Source organism: Pteronotus mesoamericanus, unplaced genomic scaffold, assembly GCF_021234165.1.
Source record: "Pteronotus mesoamericanus isolate MK-2021 breed Mesoamerican mustached bat unplaced genomic scaffold, CSHL_Meso_final scaffold_85, whole genome shotgun sequence".
NCBI lineage: Eukaryota > Metazoa > Chordata > Mammalia > Chiroptera > Mormoopidae > Pteronotus > Pteronotus mesoamericanus.
Window position 1 is genome coordinate 20,758,005 of NW_026555329.1, and position 20,564 is coordinate 20,778,568.

The window sequence follows — 20,564 nt, forward strand, 5'->3', positions numbered from 1 at the left end:
CATCTTAAAATTTTAAAGGGTTATCACTTAAAATGATAATCATAACTAACCTCTATTTATTGTGTGCTCATTAATCTTTACCACAGCTTTTTAAGGGAGATACTAATACTATTCTTTCTTTACAGATGAGGAAACTGAGGCTCAGAAATGTCAGATAACCTAACCAAAGTCATACATGCATTAAAGATAGAGCCAACATTCATACTAGAATCTATCTCACAACCCAACAAAGGAAAGGGGCCTGAGGCTTGTTTCTGTGGCTTCTAATGAATAGAATTAGGACCACAGCAGAGACCTCTATACTCAGAGGATTTATCTCAGAAAAGTCAAAAGTGTCCAACTATGGAATGGGTTGCCATAGAAGATAATGAACCCTCTATACATTTGTTATTTTATTTCTGTTTAATCAAATAATTTTAATCAAGTTAACAGTAAGCAGTAAAAGCACAATTATATGAAAGCCCTATATTTTATGTTTAAATTATTTTTCATTGTCTTTACTTGTAAAGTGTTGATGATTGGACCCATTCTTGAATCTCCTTTCTAGGGAATAAGGTTCCTACTGTTCTGGGGTGCCATTCAGGTTGAATTTATGACTTGTCCAAATGAATTTATGTACAGTAGGTGGTTTTGTTGTTGGAGGTTCATCAGTCACACAGCAAGGCCAACCATGCCATTTGGGGGCACCATGCTTCCATCCACATCAGGGACTGTGTTTTTGTCATTCATTTCAATAGTATTGTATGTATAACCCAATGGTGACAGCCCAAAAACTGCTGTTGTCTTCATAGTCTTTGTTTCCACAGTTGTCTTCCTCCACTAATGTACCAACCCTCACATCATTTGCCCTGAAGAGAATTCACAAGTGTCCTCAGAGGCCTCTGTGGCTACTGACCTGCAGCAGCCCTGGACCTCCATGGTGCTCCATCTCGTGCTGCAGGCCCGGTCCTCCAGGTTCATCGTTCCTGTCCTATACACTTAATGTAGAATCAGTGACACTCAGGAGTGATGACAGAGGGATCTCAGACTTCAGTATGCATGAGCATCACTTGGGAGAGCTTGATAAAACCAGATTCTTATGCTCCCTACCCATAAATTCTGCTTCAGATGACCTGGGGTGGTGAGGTCCAGGAATTCATAATTCCTTCAGGCTCCCAGGTGACACCAATGATTCTGGTCACACATTGAGACTTTTTTATCCTAAAATTCTGTTACTTTCTAAAAATCAAACTCTACGGATTGGACAAAGTTTGCGTCACTCACAATGTCTTTCATGGAATTGTACCCATCATGCCCCTAAACCATATATCTTGTTTGTTTGCTTCTTGTTTCTTATTCAAATTACCAGTCAATGGGGTATCCTACATGCTTTTAAGGTAACCTTTTTATAGCTGCATTTTTTTTAATTTCCAGAGATTGCTAATACATCAGAAACAAGTTTCTCTTTCTCTTTCTGTCTCTTTCTCTCTCTGTCTTAGAAACCCATCTATATTTCTGATAAAGAATGAAGAAAAGCAAACTTCATTAAATTATGAGACAAGGGACTGATAAATCTTAGTACCTTCTGATTATCCAAGAGGAAATGTACTTTTCTAGTGTGATTCACTCTTCAGCTGTCTAGCCCAGTTTGGAATGGGAAATGAAATTGCTATTGTTTGCCAAGAAATAAGGATGATGACCATATGTTACAAACCATGTTTTATTATTTTCAACAGTGGCAAACTCAGCATTAAATAGTGTTAATTTTTCAGAACTTCTAAACTCTACTTATATTTACCTTAAGGGAAACTTTAGTGGCTTTTATCCACTTTTTGATGAGGTAAAAATCACCCAGTGTCTTTAAAATAGGCAAAAACAATCTAAAATCAAATATTAAGGAGAAAAAAAGAACTCTCCATAATTGCACCATTGCCTCTCTGCTTCCTGGAGAGCAGCTGATACAATGCCCACAGCTGCTGCTTTACAAACAGGATTGTCCCCTGCCACCCTGAACAGCCAACATCTCCATATAAGAACCGCAAGTGGCTTTTAAGTTGATAAGATAGAGTTTAGCTGCTGTATTTTATGACATAATTTAGCCGGTGTTTCTTTACAGAGTGCCAGCTTTTAAGTCATAAACATTTGATTGTGGAGTAATTTAATTTAATGATTTGTTTAATCTTCAAATCACAAGAGGCTGTTTTCAAAACACTTTGTTGCCATGTTGATAGTTTTTTAACCTACAGGATTAATAGCTGATGTTGAAATGCAGTAGGGGAAAAAAAAATTAACAATGAACTTCTTTCTAAAAGAAAGGGCACCTGAACAGATTATCAGACTTATGCAATGACTCCTCAGATAACAGATACATTTAAAGTACCAAACCTTTAAAATCACAAGCATTTTGGCCTTGGTCGGGCACCTCAGTTGGTTAGAGCAGGCGTCCCCAATCCCCAGATCACAAACTGGTACCTCTCTGTGGCCTGTTAGGAACCAGGCAGCACAGTGGGAGGTGAGTGGATTAAAGTCAAGGTGGGGCAGCTGGGCCGCAGCGAGCAGAGGGGGCGGGGATCTGGTGTCCCAGCCGCAGCTGCTCCAGCCTGTCCCACGTGACCTACGCAGGCCCCGCCTTGGCCATGATGATCCACAGCTTCCAAGGCAGCCGCCTGGACCTCTCCTTCAGGCCCTGGAAGCTGACCACTACCAAGACCCACATCGTGAAGCTGACGGACGTGGAGAAGTTAGCTGATGAATTGCACATGCCATCCTTCCCCAAAATGATGTTTGGAAACGACGTTTTAAGAATCCAGCACTGTTCTGGCTTTGGGATTGAGTTCAATGCTACAGATGCTTTAAGGTGTGTAAACAACTACCAAGAAATGCTCAAAATAGCCTGAGCAAAGAGTAGCAGGAGAGCAGGACCAAGCATGAACACTCCAAGGAGGTTATAATTAAACCATACGATTGGACCTATGCAACAGATTACCAGGGAACATTACTTGGAGAATCACTCAAGTTAAAGGCTGTACCTATGACAGATCATATAGATACAGAGAAATTGAAAGCCAGAGAACAGATTAAGTTTTTTTAAGACGTTCTCCAGTTGGCGGATGAACTTCGTGATCATGGAGTTTCAAGTCGAAGTGTGAAAATTAGAGAAATGCCTTCCAGCTTTTTCCTGCTGCTATTGAGGGTTTGTTTTTATTTTATTTTATTTTATTTTGAGAATTGATGGAGCACTTATCAGAATGAACGACACGAGACTTTACCACAAGGCCAAAAAGTATATGTTACAAGAATTGAGAGAGAGCAAAATTGCTAATCTAACGCATCTTCCACCTTCCTTCTTCATGGAGCCCAGGGAAGTGGCACAGTATTTACCAAACAAGGAAGCAGTTTGTGAGAAGCTAATATTTACAGAAAGAATTCATCATAACCCCATAGACTCACAAGAAAATGCACCTATGGAATAGAATGTGATGTACCACATACTCAACGTGGAATCTGATGGAGACCTTGGCTATGTGGACAGAGATATTTTTATTAAGAGAATTAATTGCCTTGCCTATATGCAGATTTTTAGTAGCCTTAAAAGAAAAAAATAAAATAAAAGATTGTTGCAGGAAAAAAAATAATAAACTCAAGGCGGAATATCCTGAGATTACCACAAAAGCACTGAAAAGCCTGCTTCCATTTCCAACATCCTATCTTTGTGAAGCAGGGTTTTCTGCAGTGCCAGCAACCAAAACAAGATTATGGAGTAGACCAAACACAAGCAACTTACTTCGAGTGTCACTGTCTCTCGCCATGCCCAGATGGGACCATCTAGTTGCAAGAAAACAAGCTCAGGGCACCCACTCATTCTGCATTATGGTGAGTTGTATAATTATTTCTTTATATATTACAATGTAATAATAATAGAAATAAAGTGCACAATACATGTGATGTGCTCGAACCATCCCAAAGCCATCCCCCAGCCCTGGTCCATGGAAAAATTGTCTTCCACAAAACTGGTCCTTGGTGCCAAAAAGGTTGGGGACAGCTGGGTTAGAACATTGTCCTGATATGCCAGGGTTGTGGTTCAATCCCCAGTCAAGGCACACACAAGAATCAACCAATGAATGCATAAATAAGTGGAACAACAAATCAGTATCTCTCTCTCATCAATCAATAAATAAAAAATTAAAATCACAAACATTTTGGATTGATATCTTTCGAAAACATCTCATAGACCTTTTACTATCTTAAAACAGAGCAATGGAAAACACTTTAACATCCTTTAATGAATCAAAATAATCCTTATAAATAAGTCTGATTCTATCATATAACCGATTGATATCCTCAGAGGATACAGTTGGGATTTGATTGATTTTTGCAAATAAAATGCCTTCAGAACCTTACACTATATTAGTCCTTTCATTGAATTTTTATAGTATTACACTTTTCCTTTGCACTTAAGTGTGCCGAATACTGTTAATTTTTCCTTCCCTTTTAATTTGCTGTTAAATTTATTGTGTGCTAGAAACCTGGGTTACTAAATTTACTGGAAGTATGTGCAAATGAATACGGGGAGCCATTCTGAGAATTCTGTGACTCCTGAGTATGTGTCGAGTTTGTGCTATACGTTTTAGCCTCTTGAGGAGTTTAGTTTTGAACTGTTTCTGCTTCTTATCTGTTGTTCTATAAGCAGGTTACCAGATACGTGATCTTTAGTTTTAAAAAAGTGTGACTGTGATCATGTAATAATGATCACTGATGTTTGTTTTATTATCACACGGCACCAGCCAGGTGAACTCTATGTATTCAAATCTACACCATAGAAAATAAAACTAACAATAGCAAACTGAATCTAGATAAATTTTCTATTCAAAACCTAGTAGCCCTTTATCTCTAATGGCGGCTTTAGACCTTACAAATGAAACCAAAATGGAACCAAAATGAGAAAAGAAGACATGACTTCAGATAGGAGTTTTATAACTCAGCCATTAATACCTCATGAATGGAAAAAAGTCCCTAAATTGGAGTTTTCACCTCCCCTAATCTGAGAGATTAAGGAAGGAACAGAAATTAGAAAACAGGTAAAATATACCATATTACCCCCTTGAGAGTCATAATTCTTTTCAAAGTATAGGCACACATTCTGTTTGCTCCTGTGAGGAATGGCTTTCATCAAGTAAAAGTTTTCAATCTGGCCCTTAAAAGCTCCTAGGATATGGTTCAACCCCCTTCCTAATCTCACTTTCTACTGCTCTCTCTACACCAGACCAAACCCCCACTGACTCCCACAGCTTTCACTTCTCTGCCTTTCGAACATGTATTACGTGCTAATATGTGTTCCTCTGGGGGAGCAGGAAACCACGGTGGGGGAGTCCCATAGTCAAATAAATCTGAGAAATGTTGCGTTAATCAATATAGAACAGGTTTTCTTTTTGTTGTTGTTGTTGTTTACTAAAATACCCAGAACCTTTTAAAATAGTAACATTCTTTTAAGTATCCAAAAGGGGAATACAGTATAGAATGAGTGTAGCCACTCATCCCTGTTCCCTAGGACAGCCCCAATTTACACCTGTTGTCCTAGCATAATTAATAGTGTCTTTTTTGCTTTTAAAATGCCTCATGTTGAGCAATATGGTTTTCCTATATATAGAACCTTCAAAACTAATTTGACCACCACACCCATTTCTCATAAAATACCTAAGTATCCTGTGAACACAATTTGGGAAACACGACCTTTGCCCCACTTTGCTAGCTCTCTACCTAGATCTCAAATAGTTTACACTTTGGTGAAGTGTTCCCTTATCACTGGTCCTCCTCCACACTGGAAGCACTTTCTCCCTCTCTGAAAGTCATCAGACCTCTAGATCTTTCCCTTGCAACATTCTGCATTTTCTGCCCTATTTTTAGTTTGGGGTTCAAGGCTTCCTTCCACTACTATAACATTCATAGTAAAATCCAGGGAGTGTTTCACTCTGGATTCCCTCAAAATGCCAAACTCAGAAGCCATCTTTGAATGACTAAACTTCATTGCACCTTTCTCTCAGTATGCACAGGTAGATCCTCAGTGAGGGTCAAGGCCATTCCCACTGCTGCCTTCTCCTTCCTTCCTGGAGACCTCTGCTCATCATCTGTCCCATTCACTTTTCTATCTCCCATTTATGCACTTAAACACGCTCAAGATTCTCCCACTTTAGCAAAGCCTGTCTTCAACTCTGCCTCTCCAACTACTACCTTACCTTTCTCCCACCTTCACAGTCTAAATTCTCAAGAGTCGAACAAATGGCTCTTTAGATATACTTTCTTCCCATTCACTTGTCAATCTGCTTCCATCTGGCTTCTGTCCCCAAACCTCCATCCAAACTGCTCATGTCAGAGTCTCCAGTCACTTTAAAAAAAAAAAAAATCAAATTGATACTTCTCATTTGGGTGTGAAAAGCTCAGATTCTGAAAAAGTTTCCTTCTGTGATTTATGCCCTCTTTAAAAGTGCCCAAAGTTCCTCCAAAACTTGTACATAGAATTACCACATGATCCAGCACATGATCCATGTACTTCTAAGTAGTACATACCCAAAAGAATTCAAAGCAAAAAAACCCACATTGATACTTGTACACTGATGTTCACGGTGGCATTATGCAACAAAAGGTACAAAGAATACAGATCTCCATCATGGAGGTGAGTGAGTAATCAAAATGTGGTATATACATTCAATGGAGTATTATTCAGTATTAAAAAGGAATGAAATTCTGATACATGTCACAACATGGATGAAGCTACAGGACATTTTGCTCAGTGAAATAAGACAGACACAAAAAGATAAATATTCTATGGCTCTACTTACGTGAAGTATCTAGAATAAGCAGATTAATAGAAACAGAAAGTAGAATAGAGAGTATCAGGGGCTGGGGAAAGGGAAAATTAGGAGTTATTGTTTAATGGATTCCAGGTTTTTGTCCAGGATAATGAAAAAGTTCTGGGAATGGAAAATGGTGATGGTTGCACAACACTGTGCATGCACTGAGTGCCACTGAATTGTACCCTTGAAACATAATTAAATGACAAATTTTGTTGTGTATATCACACCACAATTTTTTAAAAAGAAAGTGACCGAAGTATTAAAGTCCTTGAAATTAAAACATTCATAGTAAACAGAGAAAGATCCAATTCATAACTCCCTTCTGTTCAACAGGAATCTCATTCTGGGGGAAAACCTGAGCCGGGGAATTCCCAGCTAAGGTAGGCGTCCTGGGCAAGCATCTTGTAAAGAGCTCTCCACTTAAACTTATCTCTAGTCTTTCTGGTTACAGAGCCACACTTTGTTTTCCCAGTACCAATGTTTCTGTAAAGTTAGAAGCCAAATCATATTTTCCTAATAATATAGATTATATGGGCAGGAGGGTTATATTACATTATAAATTGTTCTTCAGGTGGCAGTGCTCCAAAAGGTTTCCCTTCAGGTTTCTTCCATCTTCTCCTACCCCTACCAACCTCCCAACATCTCCTCATCTCCCTCTGTAACAGGACAGTGATTTGTAAAAAAAAAAAAAAAAAAAAAACAAAACAACAACAAAGGAGAGAACCAGACACTTGTAAAGTATGTGCGATGTGGTGAATTGTTGCGGGTGATTGGGGAAGGGCCTCAAAGTCCACTCCTACAATCCCAGATTAAACCTTTTATTGAGCATGAAGCTATCAGTGGTCCAGTTTCCTGCCCATGGTGTATTTTATTCTTGTGTGTTGTTCTCTGTCAGTAATAAATGGCCTGCTCCCCATGCCCAGATTTTCTGTAACAGCAGGGAGCCAAATAAATCAAAGTGATTTCTCTTACTTTTCAAAAGTAACACATTACTTGTTAGTATTTGTTGACATGTACCCATCGCCTGAAAGTCCTTATGCCAAAGCCTCATGATTCTCAAACCCCAAGTAGAGCTCCTCACTTCCTCAGAGTTTGCTGTGAGTCTATCACAGAAGACATCTAGTCTTGCAAAGGGCGAGTTTTGTTTTTTTTTTGTTTTTTTTTTTGGTTTGGTAGCAGTTGAGCTCCTTGTAAAAATTCTCACTCAAAGGGTAAGTAAGATGTCCAAAATCCTGCCTGGGTGATTTTTCCCATTGTGAATTTGGTAGGTTTGAGGGAGAAGAGATTAAAAAACATTGAAGTTTTTTAGTTATTAAGGCCTGAACGTGGGCTGTGGTAGTGGAAAAGGAATGATTCCAAAAATATTAAAAACATGAGAAAGGAGGGCACTTGGTATCTGAAAAATTCGTTTCTCTGAGGGTCTTTTTCTTAGCTTCTGTGAACTACCTGATTACATGAGAGAAAGTTCCCTATTAGAATAAAGTTATAGGAAGCCTCTTTCTTACTTTTTTTTCCCCCTTAAAAAACATTGCCACAAGGACTCTTTACTCCCACGGAATTTCGAGGAGATCCCATGAAACTGTGCGTGAATTGTGCTTCCTCCAAGGACACTCCCTCAAGCGCACGACGCTGGCCGGATTTTGTAACTGCGTTTATGACTGATTTACGGAACTTTTACTTGGCAGGCTCTGCTGTTACTGTTAGCTGGTTACTATGGATCTTTCAACATGCCACTCTGGCATGTTGCATTAAAAATAACCTCCCAAGACTGTACAGAATACATAGAACAACGGGAGTACAGTCATAGCTGCAGACTCCAGGCTCTGCTTTGGTGCCTGTGTATTCACATGTGCTCCTATATGAAGCGCAACTGCAGGGGAAAAAAAAATTCAAACACCTTCTAAAATGTCTGGTTGCATTGTAATTTTTCTAAGTTTCCCCAAAGCATAATTTCTCAGAGATCAACAACATCCCGAACAACTATAGACCAAAAGAGTTTTTAAGACACAAGTTATAATTACTTGTTAAGGGCATAGATCCAAAGACAGACTCTCCAGGGTTGAATCCTGGCTTCAGTACTTCACTAGCTTTGGGACCTTACTGAGTTATACCATGACCACAGCTATCTCATCTGCAAAACAGAGTGATAACAATATCAGTCTCAAAGGCTCCTTCCAAAGATGAAGGGAGATATTTAGGTAAGAGTTCTTGGTTAAGTACTTGTACATAGCAGGTACTTAATAATAAGATTATTATCCCTTCAATGCCATTTTTTAGCCTGTAGACTCATGACAATTATCAACATGCAACTTATGTTACAGTGCTTCATATTAGTATGTGCTTAAGTATTTGTTTGCTGTAAGAGTGATGTCCAGGTACTTATGCACATGTCTGATAATCCTATGTAGATTATATACTTCTTAAAATCAGAGCTATCATTGATTCATGTTTGTATTCCCCACAGCTTTATGGTGGGTGCTGAATGAATATTTGTTGACTTAATTGGAAAGAGAAAGGCCATCACAGTGTAAGAGGCAATAGTTAGTGTGTAAACTGGTAGAAAAAAAATCACAGGCTTCAAGTGCAAATATAATCCAGTGCCAAGAAAACACTGAAGTTCCCTGAAACTAAATGAATATATCAAGCTACATATGAATACAATATTTGTAATGCTGGGTCTGGTTCAGTGAGTCTGGTTCTAGCTGGGTACTGCAGAGGGGAGAAAAGCTTTTATCTCTATCCCACCCCTGGCCTCAGCCCACGAGCTAGGCTTGCCCATGACTCAAGAGAATTGCTCTCTCAGAGCCAGACACCACAGTCACCACAAGCAAAGTAGTTTCCTTATACCACTTCAAGAGCCATTGGATTCAGTGGCAGCAGTACAAGCAGAATACTTGAGCTGAGGGACATGGGGCCAGGATAGTATAGACTCTGCCCCAGTTTTCATCACTAGTGTTTGAAATGAACCAGCATGAACAGAACTGTGCCCATGTGGAGGGGAGGAAAGGCCATCTCCTCCTGAGAGGAAAGCCAGTGGGCCACTCTGGATCCTTCACAGGGAAAGTAGTCATAGCATTCTGTGACTGGGGACTTGTGTCTGATCCCCCCCAGGGCAAAAGTGAAAATAATAAATCTGGTGTGTGTGCAAATACCATTTCCTTCTTCTCTGCCAGTGTGTCAACACTGTCCAACCAAAGGCCACCAGGAACACAATGATAATTGAGGTTGGTTTATTACTTATTCCAATAAGGGATGTGTTGGAAAGAACCTATTATAGGGTCTGGGCCTTGGTTGGGTGATTTGGGGAGGTTCTAGGAAAACAGGAGTTCATTCTAGATTGGATGCTCTCAGAAAGCAGGGATAATTCTATAATTAGCCATCTCAGTAAATCTAGTCTTTAAGAAGGACAGACTAGAGTGAGAATAAAGCTGTAATTGCCAAAGAAGTAATAGTCACTTACGTTAGCTGGAAGAGGGGAATTTTGGGAATTTTTGGCTTGGACAATATTCATGGTTTGTCTGTGTTCAGATATGATTACAGAGTCATTGCCTTGATCCATCTCAGTCAAAGAGTGGCCTTTTCTGATGCTGATACTCAGTGAAATTGTTTGTGTTTAATAGGTGAATAACAAGACCTAACTATGAGTGCCAAGCCAGTTGGAGCACCTAGGTCTAGCTGATTGTGCCTGGCATGGGGCAGGATGTCAGTTACTAATATAGTAAGAAAGAAAAATGGTAAATTCATTGGAAATGTGTTTCAATAGGTCTTCTGATAGTCTCTTACAGCTTAATACAACCATATAGCATTTTAACTGATTGATGATGGCACCCAATGAGAACTGACTGAATATCAGGTTGAAGTCAACCTGCACTATTTGCCAGTATGCCACAGGGCACCGTCCTTAGTTCTGTCTTGTCAGTTTGCTTATCATTGAAGGCATGCGATCAAAATCTAAGCAGATGGTAAATACATTAGGCAGGAGATTTTTATTCCAAAAAATTCTCCACAGGCTTTAATTATGGCCTGAGTAAAATATGATGCAGTTTAATAACAATTACTGAAAAGCACATAATTTGGGTTCAAAAACTCAGTACCAATTTTAGAATGCAATTTTAGACTACATTAATGGAAGGATGGATTCTTTAATGAGGGAATTGACAATCCTATCCATTCTGCATTGATCTGGCAATACCTAAAATACTGTGTTCAAGTCTGGGCATCACATTTCTGAAGGATATAATGCCTCCACCAGAGAAAATGACTAAGACACTCCCCCCTCACTTAGAAACTAAACGTGGACCATACCAATCAAAAATACAGAATCATAGGAGAGGTGATTGAAGAAGTAGTCCACATTTAGCCTAGAGCACAAGCAATCCAGGGAAAATACGAAAACTACTTTCAAGTATTTTAAGAATTGTCATGTAGAAGAGGAATTAGACCATTTTTTTTCAGGTTTAAGGATCTAATATCAGTTATAATTAAAGAGAGGCAGATTTTGCTTTTAAAATACATGCACATACACTCACACACAATGACATCAGAAATCCTTTTTCTATTAAGGAAACAAGTCCTCCATGATTAGAACTCTGCAAACAGAAGCTGAAGGACCGCTGGTGAGGGTATTATGGGAGGGACCCAGGCGTAGAAGATTGAACTTCTTACTCTTTGATTAGGACTTTTATATGATAAATACAAATAATACAATAGTCTCTTAATATTTTTTCACATTTTTAATTATCTTGCTTTGTTTCCAGTAGAAGTTATTTTTAACTAGACACACATCCCATTCAGAACCTTGTAGAAGAGTTTGCATATTTGTCAAACGTATGTATTCTGCAGCAAGAATCTTAACAGGAAGTTCAGTTTGTTCCCCAAAAATTCCATAATTTGAACTTGATTAACTCTTTTGGCTATATTTCACCTGCCTTCTTGTGCCAACTGGCATCTTAAACTGTTTGCTTTATATTAAATACTAAATATTCTACATTAAAAATTCTGTTTTTCATTTTCATAGCTATATTGATCTACACCACCTTCCACTCTTGAGTGATAACTAGATTTAGCTTCACAGCAATATAGTTCTAGTTTTGTAGAACTTGAGAGTTACAAAATTTTATGACCTCAGAGTTCCTTAAACTCTACATCTTTCCCCGACTTAACACTGAAGAACTGGTGAGTCTCCATCAACTTGGTTAACACTGTTCACCCCACCCTGATGATTCCCTGAGACCCCATCCAACCCAACTTTCAGGGCCCCCAAACTGTTTCTAGTAGCTTTCCCACACAAGTGGCCTGTCTTGACTTGTGCTTCAGACTTTTCTAAAACCTCTCAAAGGTTCACAAACCCCCAACAGGTAACATCTGGCCCCCGTGTGTCCCATACATCTTGCTAAATGGCTCTAGTCCCAGCACAAGCAGCAGTCAGCCTCAGTTCACAGCCTGGCCTCTCCTGGGCACCTCCAAGCCCAATTCAAGTGGAAGCCATCTGTAGATAGCTCTGTAACATGTGTTGGGTGGCCCCAAGCAGGGCAGTGGCAGCTAATGACATTGGTCTGTCCCTCCTGAGAGGCCTCACAACGAGTGCATCCAGTGGACAGGTTTAGCCCATGTCAAAGCACCACCCAATCATCCCTACAAGCAACACATTCGAGGGGTGGACCCAACAGGCACCAGAGCCCAGCTGAAGCAAGCGGTTGACCTGCACAGTAGCTCCTCCACTGTAGCCACAGCCAGTCCTCACAACTGGTCCAGCAGTAAATCTCTTCCAGTGACATAACAGCAGGAATCAAGTATGCAACAGGAAGGTATACAGAGCCCACCCTGGTGATGCACCTGGAGATCACAGCCCAGGTGACTGGGGAGGCTGCACCACTAAGCTCTACAGGATACCTACTACATAAGACCACTCTGCCAAGACCAGGAGACATAGTAGCCCAACCTAATACATAGACACAAATGCAGGGAGGCAGTCAAAATGAGGAGACAAAGAAACATGGCCCAAATGTAAGAATAGAACAAAAATCCAGAAAAAGGACTAAATAAAATGGAGACAAGCAATTTACCAGATGCAGAATTCAAAACACTGCTTATAAGGACGCTCAATGCACTTAGCGGAAGAATAGAAGAACTTAGTGAAAACTTCAACAAAGAGATAGGAAACATAAAAATGGAGATAGAAAACAGCAAAGAACCAGTCAGAAATGAAGACTACAATAACTGAAATGAAGAATACACTACAGAGAATCAAGTAAAATAGATGTAGTTGAGGATCAAATCAACAATTTGGAATATTAGGAAGCAGAAAAAACCCAATAAGAAAAGAAAAAGAATCCAAAAAAAAAAAATGAGGATAGTTCAAGGAGCTACTGGGACAACTACAGGTGAAGCAGCATGCCTATCATGGGGGCCGTGCAGGAGGAGAGAGCAAGGAATTAAAAGCATATATGAAAAAATAATGATGAAAAACTTTCCTAACCTGGTGAAGGAAATAGACATAGAAGTCCAAAAAGCTCAGATAATTCCAAACAAGATGAACCCAAAGAAGCTCATACCAACACACATCATAATTAAAATGTCAAAGGTTAAGTACAAAGGGAGAACCTTAAAAGCAGCAAGATAAAAGCAGTTACCATATTTTGCCATGTATAATGCACCCCACATTTTTGGCCCAAACTTTCAGGAAAAAAACTCTTTTGTTTAAATTTTTTAATTCAATTATATATTTATTTATCTATTTCTATTTAGAAACTAAACTGATTATCATATTCCAGGGTATTATTTTTCATACAGATATCTCTATTGCTTTTTAGAACTATGCTTTTAATGCATAAGCATAAATAGAATTAAAAACATTTATTTTTTAAATATATATTTTATTGATTATGCTATTAAAGTTGTCCCATTTTTTTCTCCCCTTTATTCCCCTCCATGCTACACTGCTCCACCCCCCTAACATTCCCCCCACCCCTTGTTCATGTCCATGGCTTGTAAATATAAGTTCTTTGGCTCCTCCATTTCCTATACTATTCTTAACCTCCTCCTGACTATTTTGTACCTACTATTTATTCTGCTTATTCTCTGTACCTTTTCCCCCATTCTTCCCCCTTCCTCTCCCCTCTGTTTTACTGTTCATAGTTTTTAATCTTCTTTTTCTTAAATAAGTCCCTTTAACATTTCATATAATAAGGGCTTGGTGATGATGAACTCCTTTAACTTGACCTTATCTGGGAAGCACTTTATCTGCCTTTCCATTCTAAATGATAGCTTGGCTGGATAGAGTAATCTTGGTTATAGGTCCTTGCTTTTCATGACTTTGAATTCTTATTACCAGCCTCTTCTTTCCTCCAAGGTGAAACAGCTAATAGTCTTATAGGAACTCCTTCGTAGCTAACAGTCTTCTTTCTCTTGCTGCTTTTAAGATTCTCTCCTTGGACACCTCAAAGTCAGGAAATCAAGACAGATCAACATAAGAAGCAGAAGCAAAAAAGAAGAGTCTCACAAATAATGGGAAGACAAAGAAATACCCCCCACTTGAAGGGAAAGGAGGAATCCCCAGAAAGAGAACTAAGTGAAATAGAGGCAAGTAAACTATCAAATATTGAGTTCCAAACAACAGTTCTAAGGAAGCTCAGTGAGCTCAGTGAGCTCAGAGAGAATTACAAAAATCTACAGGGAAACCACGAGGAACTTACTGCAAACTATATCACCATGAAAAAGGACATAGAAACTAACAATAAGAGACAAGAGGAAATGAAGAATACAATTTCTGAATTGAAGAACACAGTAGAAGGAATCAAAAGCAGGCTAGATGAAGCAGAGGTTCGAATCAGTGAGCTGGAGGACAAGGTAGAAAAAAGCTCCCAGAAAGCAAGAAAATGAAAAAAGACTCAAAAAGAATGAAGAGGCATTGAGGGAAATGCAGGACAACCTGAAATGTAATAATATCCGTATAATAGGGATACCAGAAGGAGAAGAGGATGAGGAAGGGATAGAGAACCTGTTAGAAAAATTCATGATGGAAAACTTCCCTAATTGGAGGAGAGAAAAAGTCACGCAAGTCCAGGAAGCACAGAGGATCCCATTCAAGAGGAACCCAGTGAGGCCCACTCCAAGACACATCATCACAAAAAGAAAAATTCTCTCATCTTTAATCTTGGGTAACTTAATTATGATGTGCCTTGGTGTGTTCTTCCTTGGGTCCAACTTCTTTGGGACTCTCTGAGCTTCCTGGGCTTCCTGGAAGTCTATTTCCTTTGCCAGATTGGGGAAGTTCTCCTTCATTATTTTTCCAAATAAGTTTTCAATTTCTTGCTCTTCCTCTTCTCCTTCTGGCACCCCTATGATTCGGATGTTGGATCATTTAAAGTTGTCCCAGAGGTTCCTAAGCCTCCTCATTTTTTTGAATTCTCGTTTCATCATTCTGTTCTGGTTGAATGTTCATCTTTTCCTTATGCTTCCAATCATTGATTTGAGTCCTGGTTTCCTTTGCTTTACTGTTGGTTCCCTGCACATTTTTCTTTATTTCTCTTTGCATAGCCTTCACTTTTTCCTCCATTTTGCAATCATACTCAACCAATTCAGTGAGCATCCAGATTACCAATGTTTTGAACTGTGTATTTGATAGGTTGGCAATCTGTTCATCGCTCAGTTCTATTTTTGGAGCTTTGATCTGTTCTCTCATTTGGGCCATATCTCTTTGTCTCAGCTTGCCTGTTATGTTGGAAGGGGTGGAGCCTTAGGTATTCTCCAGGGCGGGGCAACCCAGGTCACTGCTTTTGACTCTGTGTGCAGGGGAGGGGTCCGAGAGGATACAATGTCACTCTCTGAGAGCCGGCTTTTAGTCACTTCCCTCGCTACCCACAAGTAAATTAGGCCCTTCTGGTACTGCTTCCCAGGTGGGTGAGTTTGTATAAGTTCTAAGACCCCATGGGTCTCTCCAACGGACTCTCCTGTGAGGCTGGGAGTTTCTCCTGCCGCTGCAACCCCCATGGGTTTTTATCTCCAGAGGTTCTGAGGCTTTCTTTTCCTGCACTGGAACCAGGGATTGTTCAGTCTGTCTCACTCCCCAGCTGTTTCTCTAGGTTATCCGCATGCAAATGTGGGACCACCTGGTCCTCCAGCCACCGCCTTGCCACATGTCCTCTCTGCTCTGGCTGCCAATTTCCGCCCCTTCTACTGGTCTGGATGAATGTTTCTTCTTTAGCCTCATTGTTGTCGGACTTCCATACAGTTCTATTTTCTAGCAGTTCTGGTTATTTTTTGTTTTTAAATTTGTTGTTCTTCTTTTGGTTGTGTGAGGAGGCAAAGTGTATCTACCTATACCTCCATCTTGGCTGGAAGTCCTAAAAACATTTATATACATGCGGAATTAGTACTACCAATGTATAGTGCACATTCTTATTTTTCCCTCAAAAATTTGGGCAAAAGTGCACATTATACAAGGCAAAATTCAGTAGGGAACTCCCATAAGACTGTCAGCTGATTTCTCAACAGAAATTTTGCAGGCCAGACAAGAGTGGCAAGAAATATTCAAAGTGATGAAAGCGAGGACCTACAACCAAAATTATTCTACCTAACAAAGCTACCATTTAGTATTGAAAGGCAGATTACAAGCTTCCCAGAAAAGAAAAAGCTAAAGGAGTTCATCATCACATAACTATTATATGAAATGTTAAAGGGCCTTCTTTAAGAAGAATAAGAAAAAAATATGAATAATAAAATGGCTAGAAATACATATCAACTATTACTTTAAATGCAAATAGATTCAATGTTTCAATCAAAACAGTGACTGAATGGATAGCAAATCAAGACCTTTACATATGCTGTCTATAAAAAACTCACTTCAGATCAAACAACACACACAGATGGAAAGTAAAGAGATGGAAAATATTATTTCATGAAAATGGGGAAAAAAAAACCAACAAAAGCTGGGGTAGCAATACTTATTTATACCAGACAAAACAGACTTTAAAACAAAGACTATAATAAGAGAAAAGAATGACCAAAAATTTCCACTTTGGGGTATTTATCTGAAGAAACTTAAAACACTAAAAGACCTATACATCCATATGTTAATTGCAGCATTATTTACAATAGCCAAAATGTGAAGCAAATTAAGTGTCCACCAATAAAAAAAATGAATAAAGAAGAAATGGTGCATATATACAATTGAATATGTCTCAACCATAAAAAAGAATGAAATTTTGCCATTGCAACATCATGGATGGACCTAGATGGTATTGTACTTAATGAAATAAGCTAAAATGGAGAAAGAAAAATACCATGTGATTTCATCTATCTGAGGAATCCAAAACACAAAAATAAATAATCGGATAAACACACTCATAGATACAGAGAACAGACTGATGGTTGCCAGCTGGATGGGGGTTAGGGGAGATGTGTAAAAAAGGTGAAGGGATTAAGGAGTACAAGTTGATATTTACAAAATAGTCATGGGGATGTAAAGTACAGCATAAGGAATATAGTCAATGATATTGTAATAACTATGTATGGTGTCAATGGGTATAAGGTTTATTGAGATGATCACTTCATAAGTTATATAAATGTCTAATCACTAGGTTTTACCCCTGAAACTAAGTTGTATGTCAACTGTAATTGAAAAATAAAAAATGATTTTAAAAAATGTAATCTATATCTATATATTTGTTTATATCTATATATTTATTTATATAGGTATACAGATACATGTGATGAAAAATGGCTTGCCATTTTAACTTTGGAAAAACAGTGAAAGACTGGTAAATACAAAAAGGTATCTTTTCTGAATATATGCAATTACCTCTAAATTAAACTGTTATTCTTTGAGTTTTTAAATCTAAATCTCACAATTAGTATTTTTGAACCTTAAATATATTGTATAATATGAATTCATTTTGCATGGAGCTTTCTTTTGGGCTGGGATGTCTAGGAAGCAGAACTTGAGGCAGGAATACCTGATGTGTTGATGACTGTGATATTGTGATATCATAAGAAATACATACCTTGGTCTTCATCTCTGGATCCTGGCCAGAGCTTCTAAAACCTTTGTGATTTCCTAATAGATGAAGTTTCTAGAAATATCTTTTTTTCCTGATGTTTGGTCTTTAACCCCTGTTCCTGACACAAAGGTCCTAAATTCACTGGAATTTCCTTGGTGATAGGAGAATCTTTTTAATTTTTTAAGATTTTATTTATTTATTTTTAGAGAGAGGGGAAGGGAGGGAGAAGGAGAAGGAGAGAAACAGCAATGTGTGAGAGACACACCAATCGGTTACCTCTTGCATGCCCCCACCTGGGGACCTGGTCAATAACCCAGGCCCGTGCACTGCCCAGGAATCAAACCAGCAACCCTCCAGCTCCCAGATCAGTACTCAGTCCACTGAGCCACACCAGCCAGGCCACTAGAAGAATCTTTTATTTAAATGTGGGGACTCTCGGTGGGCTTCTGGATAGGTTCAGGATGGGTGTTAGTCATCAGGAAGACCGAGGCATGCTTGGTAGCTTGGAATTTTCAGCCCAACCCCTGTCTTCTGTGGGGCAGAGGGGGTTTGAAGGTTGAGTTAATAATCAAGTATGCCTATGTAAAGAAGCATGCGCAAAAAATCCCTGATCTCTGGAGTTCAGAGAGCTTGTCAGTTGGTGATCATATCCATGCACTGGGAAACTGACAGATCCAGTTCCATGGGGATAGAAGTCCCTGCTCTCAGGAACCTCCCAAACCTTGCCTATGTATCTCTTCATCTGGCTGTTTATCTGTATCCTTCATCATAGCCCTTATTATAATAAACCAATAAATATGAGTTGCCCTGATTTCTGTGAGCTGTTCTGGCAAACTATTGAACTTGAGAAGGAGGTTATGGGAACCCTGAATTATTGCTAGTTGGTCAGAAGTACAAGTGATAACCTAGGACTTTCAATTGGCCTCAAATGAGGGTAGTTCTGTGAACTGAGCCCTTAACATGTGGTATCTGATGATAACTTGTAGTGAACAATGTCAGAGCTGAACTGAATTGTAGATGTCCACTGAGAATCAGAGCCGTATTCCATGTGTAGGGGAAAATATCACATATTTGGTGGCCAGAAATGTGAGTGTGGTAGTATTAGAAAGTATAGCAATAGAAGAGAAAACTGGAGTTTTAGAGGGTTTTTTTTTAAGATGTTTTATTTGGGAATACCATCCCAAGCCAGCAAGAGTAAAGGCAAAAAGAAAGTGAAACTGGAAAAAAGGTAAGCCTTACAAGGGGAAAGATCCATACTGGAAGATCCCCGCTGGCCAGTGCTTTACAATGGGCTAGACTCAGCATGTCTCCTGACTGACCTAATAGAGAAACTGTGCCTCAAGGGAAGAAGGAAGAACGCGGAATATATCTGCCTTCTTACCTCCTGACTCCTGTTTTCCCTTAGTCAAATTTGGGCCCACAGGCAATTAGCTTCACAGCCTTCCAGGCTGCCACATTCAGCCCCTTTGGCATCCTCTTGGAAAGCCAGATTCCACACCCTGCTGTGCCGCATTTCATTCAAGTCCAGAAGAGACAGGAGCCCAGCCCTTCCAGGGTCTGGTCAGCACCAGGCACTAGAACCACATGGACTCTGCTGCTGAAACAGAGGCAGAGCAAGTGGCTCAGGGTCCAGGAGAAGGGGCAGAGTAATTCTGAGGAAGCACTCAGGCTCTTTCGGGAACACGTTCTCTGACTCTAAACTTCTGTTACTTGCCATATTTAGTGAACCTTTAGCACTTAGTCAGTACTCTTTACAGCACAGACTTCTAGTGTCTACCACATGTGATCTCCTCTCTCTCCTAGACACACAGGAAGATGATGCTTCCTTCTTCCTTGCAGTCAGGTGGGGTCATATGACTTGCTCTGGCTAATGGTAATGAGAAGTATCTTGTGTGCTCCTGGGCCAAAGCATTTAAGAGCAAGTTAAGTTCTCACATTGCTTTTCTGCTGCAGCAAACATGGGAGCCATGTGGAAATAGTGCAGCTGCAAGAGGGAGCCAGATTGAATCTCAGATGGCATGGGTAGAGAAAAGAGCTGTATTTATATTCCGTTAGTCAGACTTACCTGATAAGCAATGGCAATCTTCTCTGACCAACTCAGGGAAAATAGAAAGGGAGGCTGGAGAGGCAGATTCAGAAAGTAGGCAGGAACCAGAGGCTCAGCAGTAAGAATCATAGTCAAGTCCAGGACATGGGAACTATTTGGCTAAGGTGCTCCCACTGGCCACACCCTCCTGCCTTGACAGGCACCCCTGCTGCTGGACTCTTTTTGCGGCCGTAAATAACTTCTAAATGGCCCCTGTGTCTTTGTCTTACTGCTTTCAGGATAAAAGCACCAAGGGGAGAAATTATCTGTCTCTATTGTATGTCCATATTCTAGCTACCGGATGGATAGGGAAAAGGGACATCCACCCCATTCTCTTTCCATCCCACCAATACCACATACTGGGGCAATACCACATACTGGGGCAAGCCAGGAGCTTGAGCACCAAGCAGTCAAAAAATCCCACCATCCTACAAATGCCCACTGTGGTCACATGCTACTTTACTTGTGCTACAATGCCTGGCCACAAAGCTTTCTTGCACTGCTCAATGAAGAAATATTTGTGATTAATGAAGAGCTGTGTAGTTTAACTGTATAGGAAATAAATTGAAAGCTATAGAATTCAGCACCTAAATACTGAGTCAGTATTAGATAAGTACAAATCGATTCAAAAAGGGAATGAAAGTTAGG

General features: G+C 39.6%; 2 pseudogenes; one reads left to right on the plus strand and one right to left on the minus strand.

Moving 5' to 3' along the window:
• Positions 1–497: 497 nt before the first annotated feature.
• Positions 498–1,730, minus strand: LOC129063074 (NADH dehydrogenase [ubiquinone] 1 alpha subcomplex subunit 12-like; annotated as a pseudogene).
• An 885-nt stretch (positions 1,731–2,615) lies between these two features.
• Positions 2,616–3,452, plus strand: LOC129063050 (TIP41-like protein; annotated as a pseudogene).
• Positions 3,453–20,564: the final 17,112 nt, after the last annotated feature.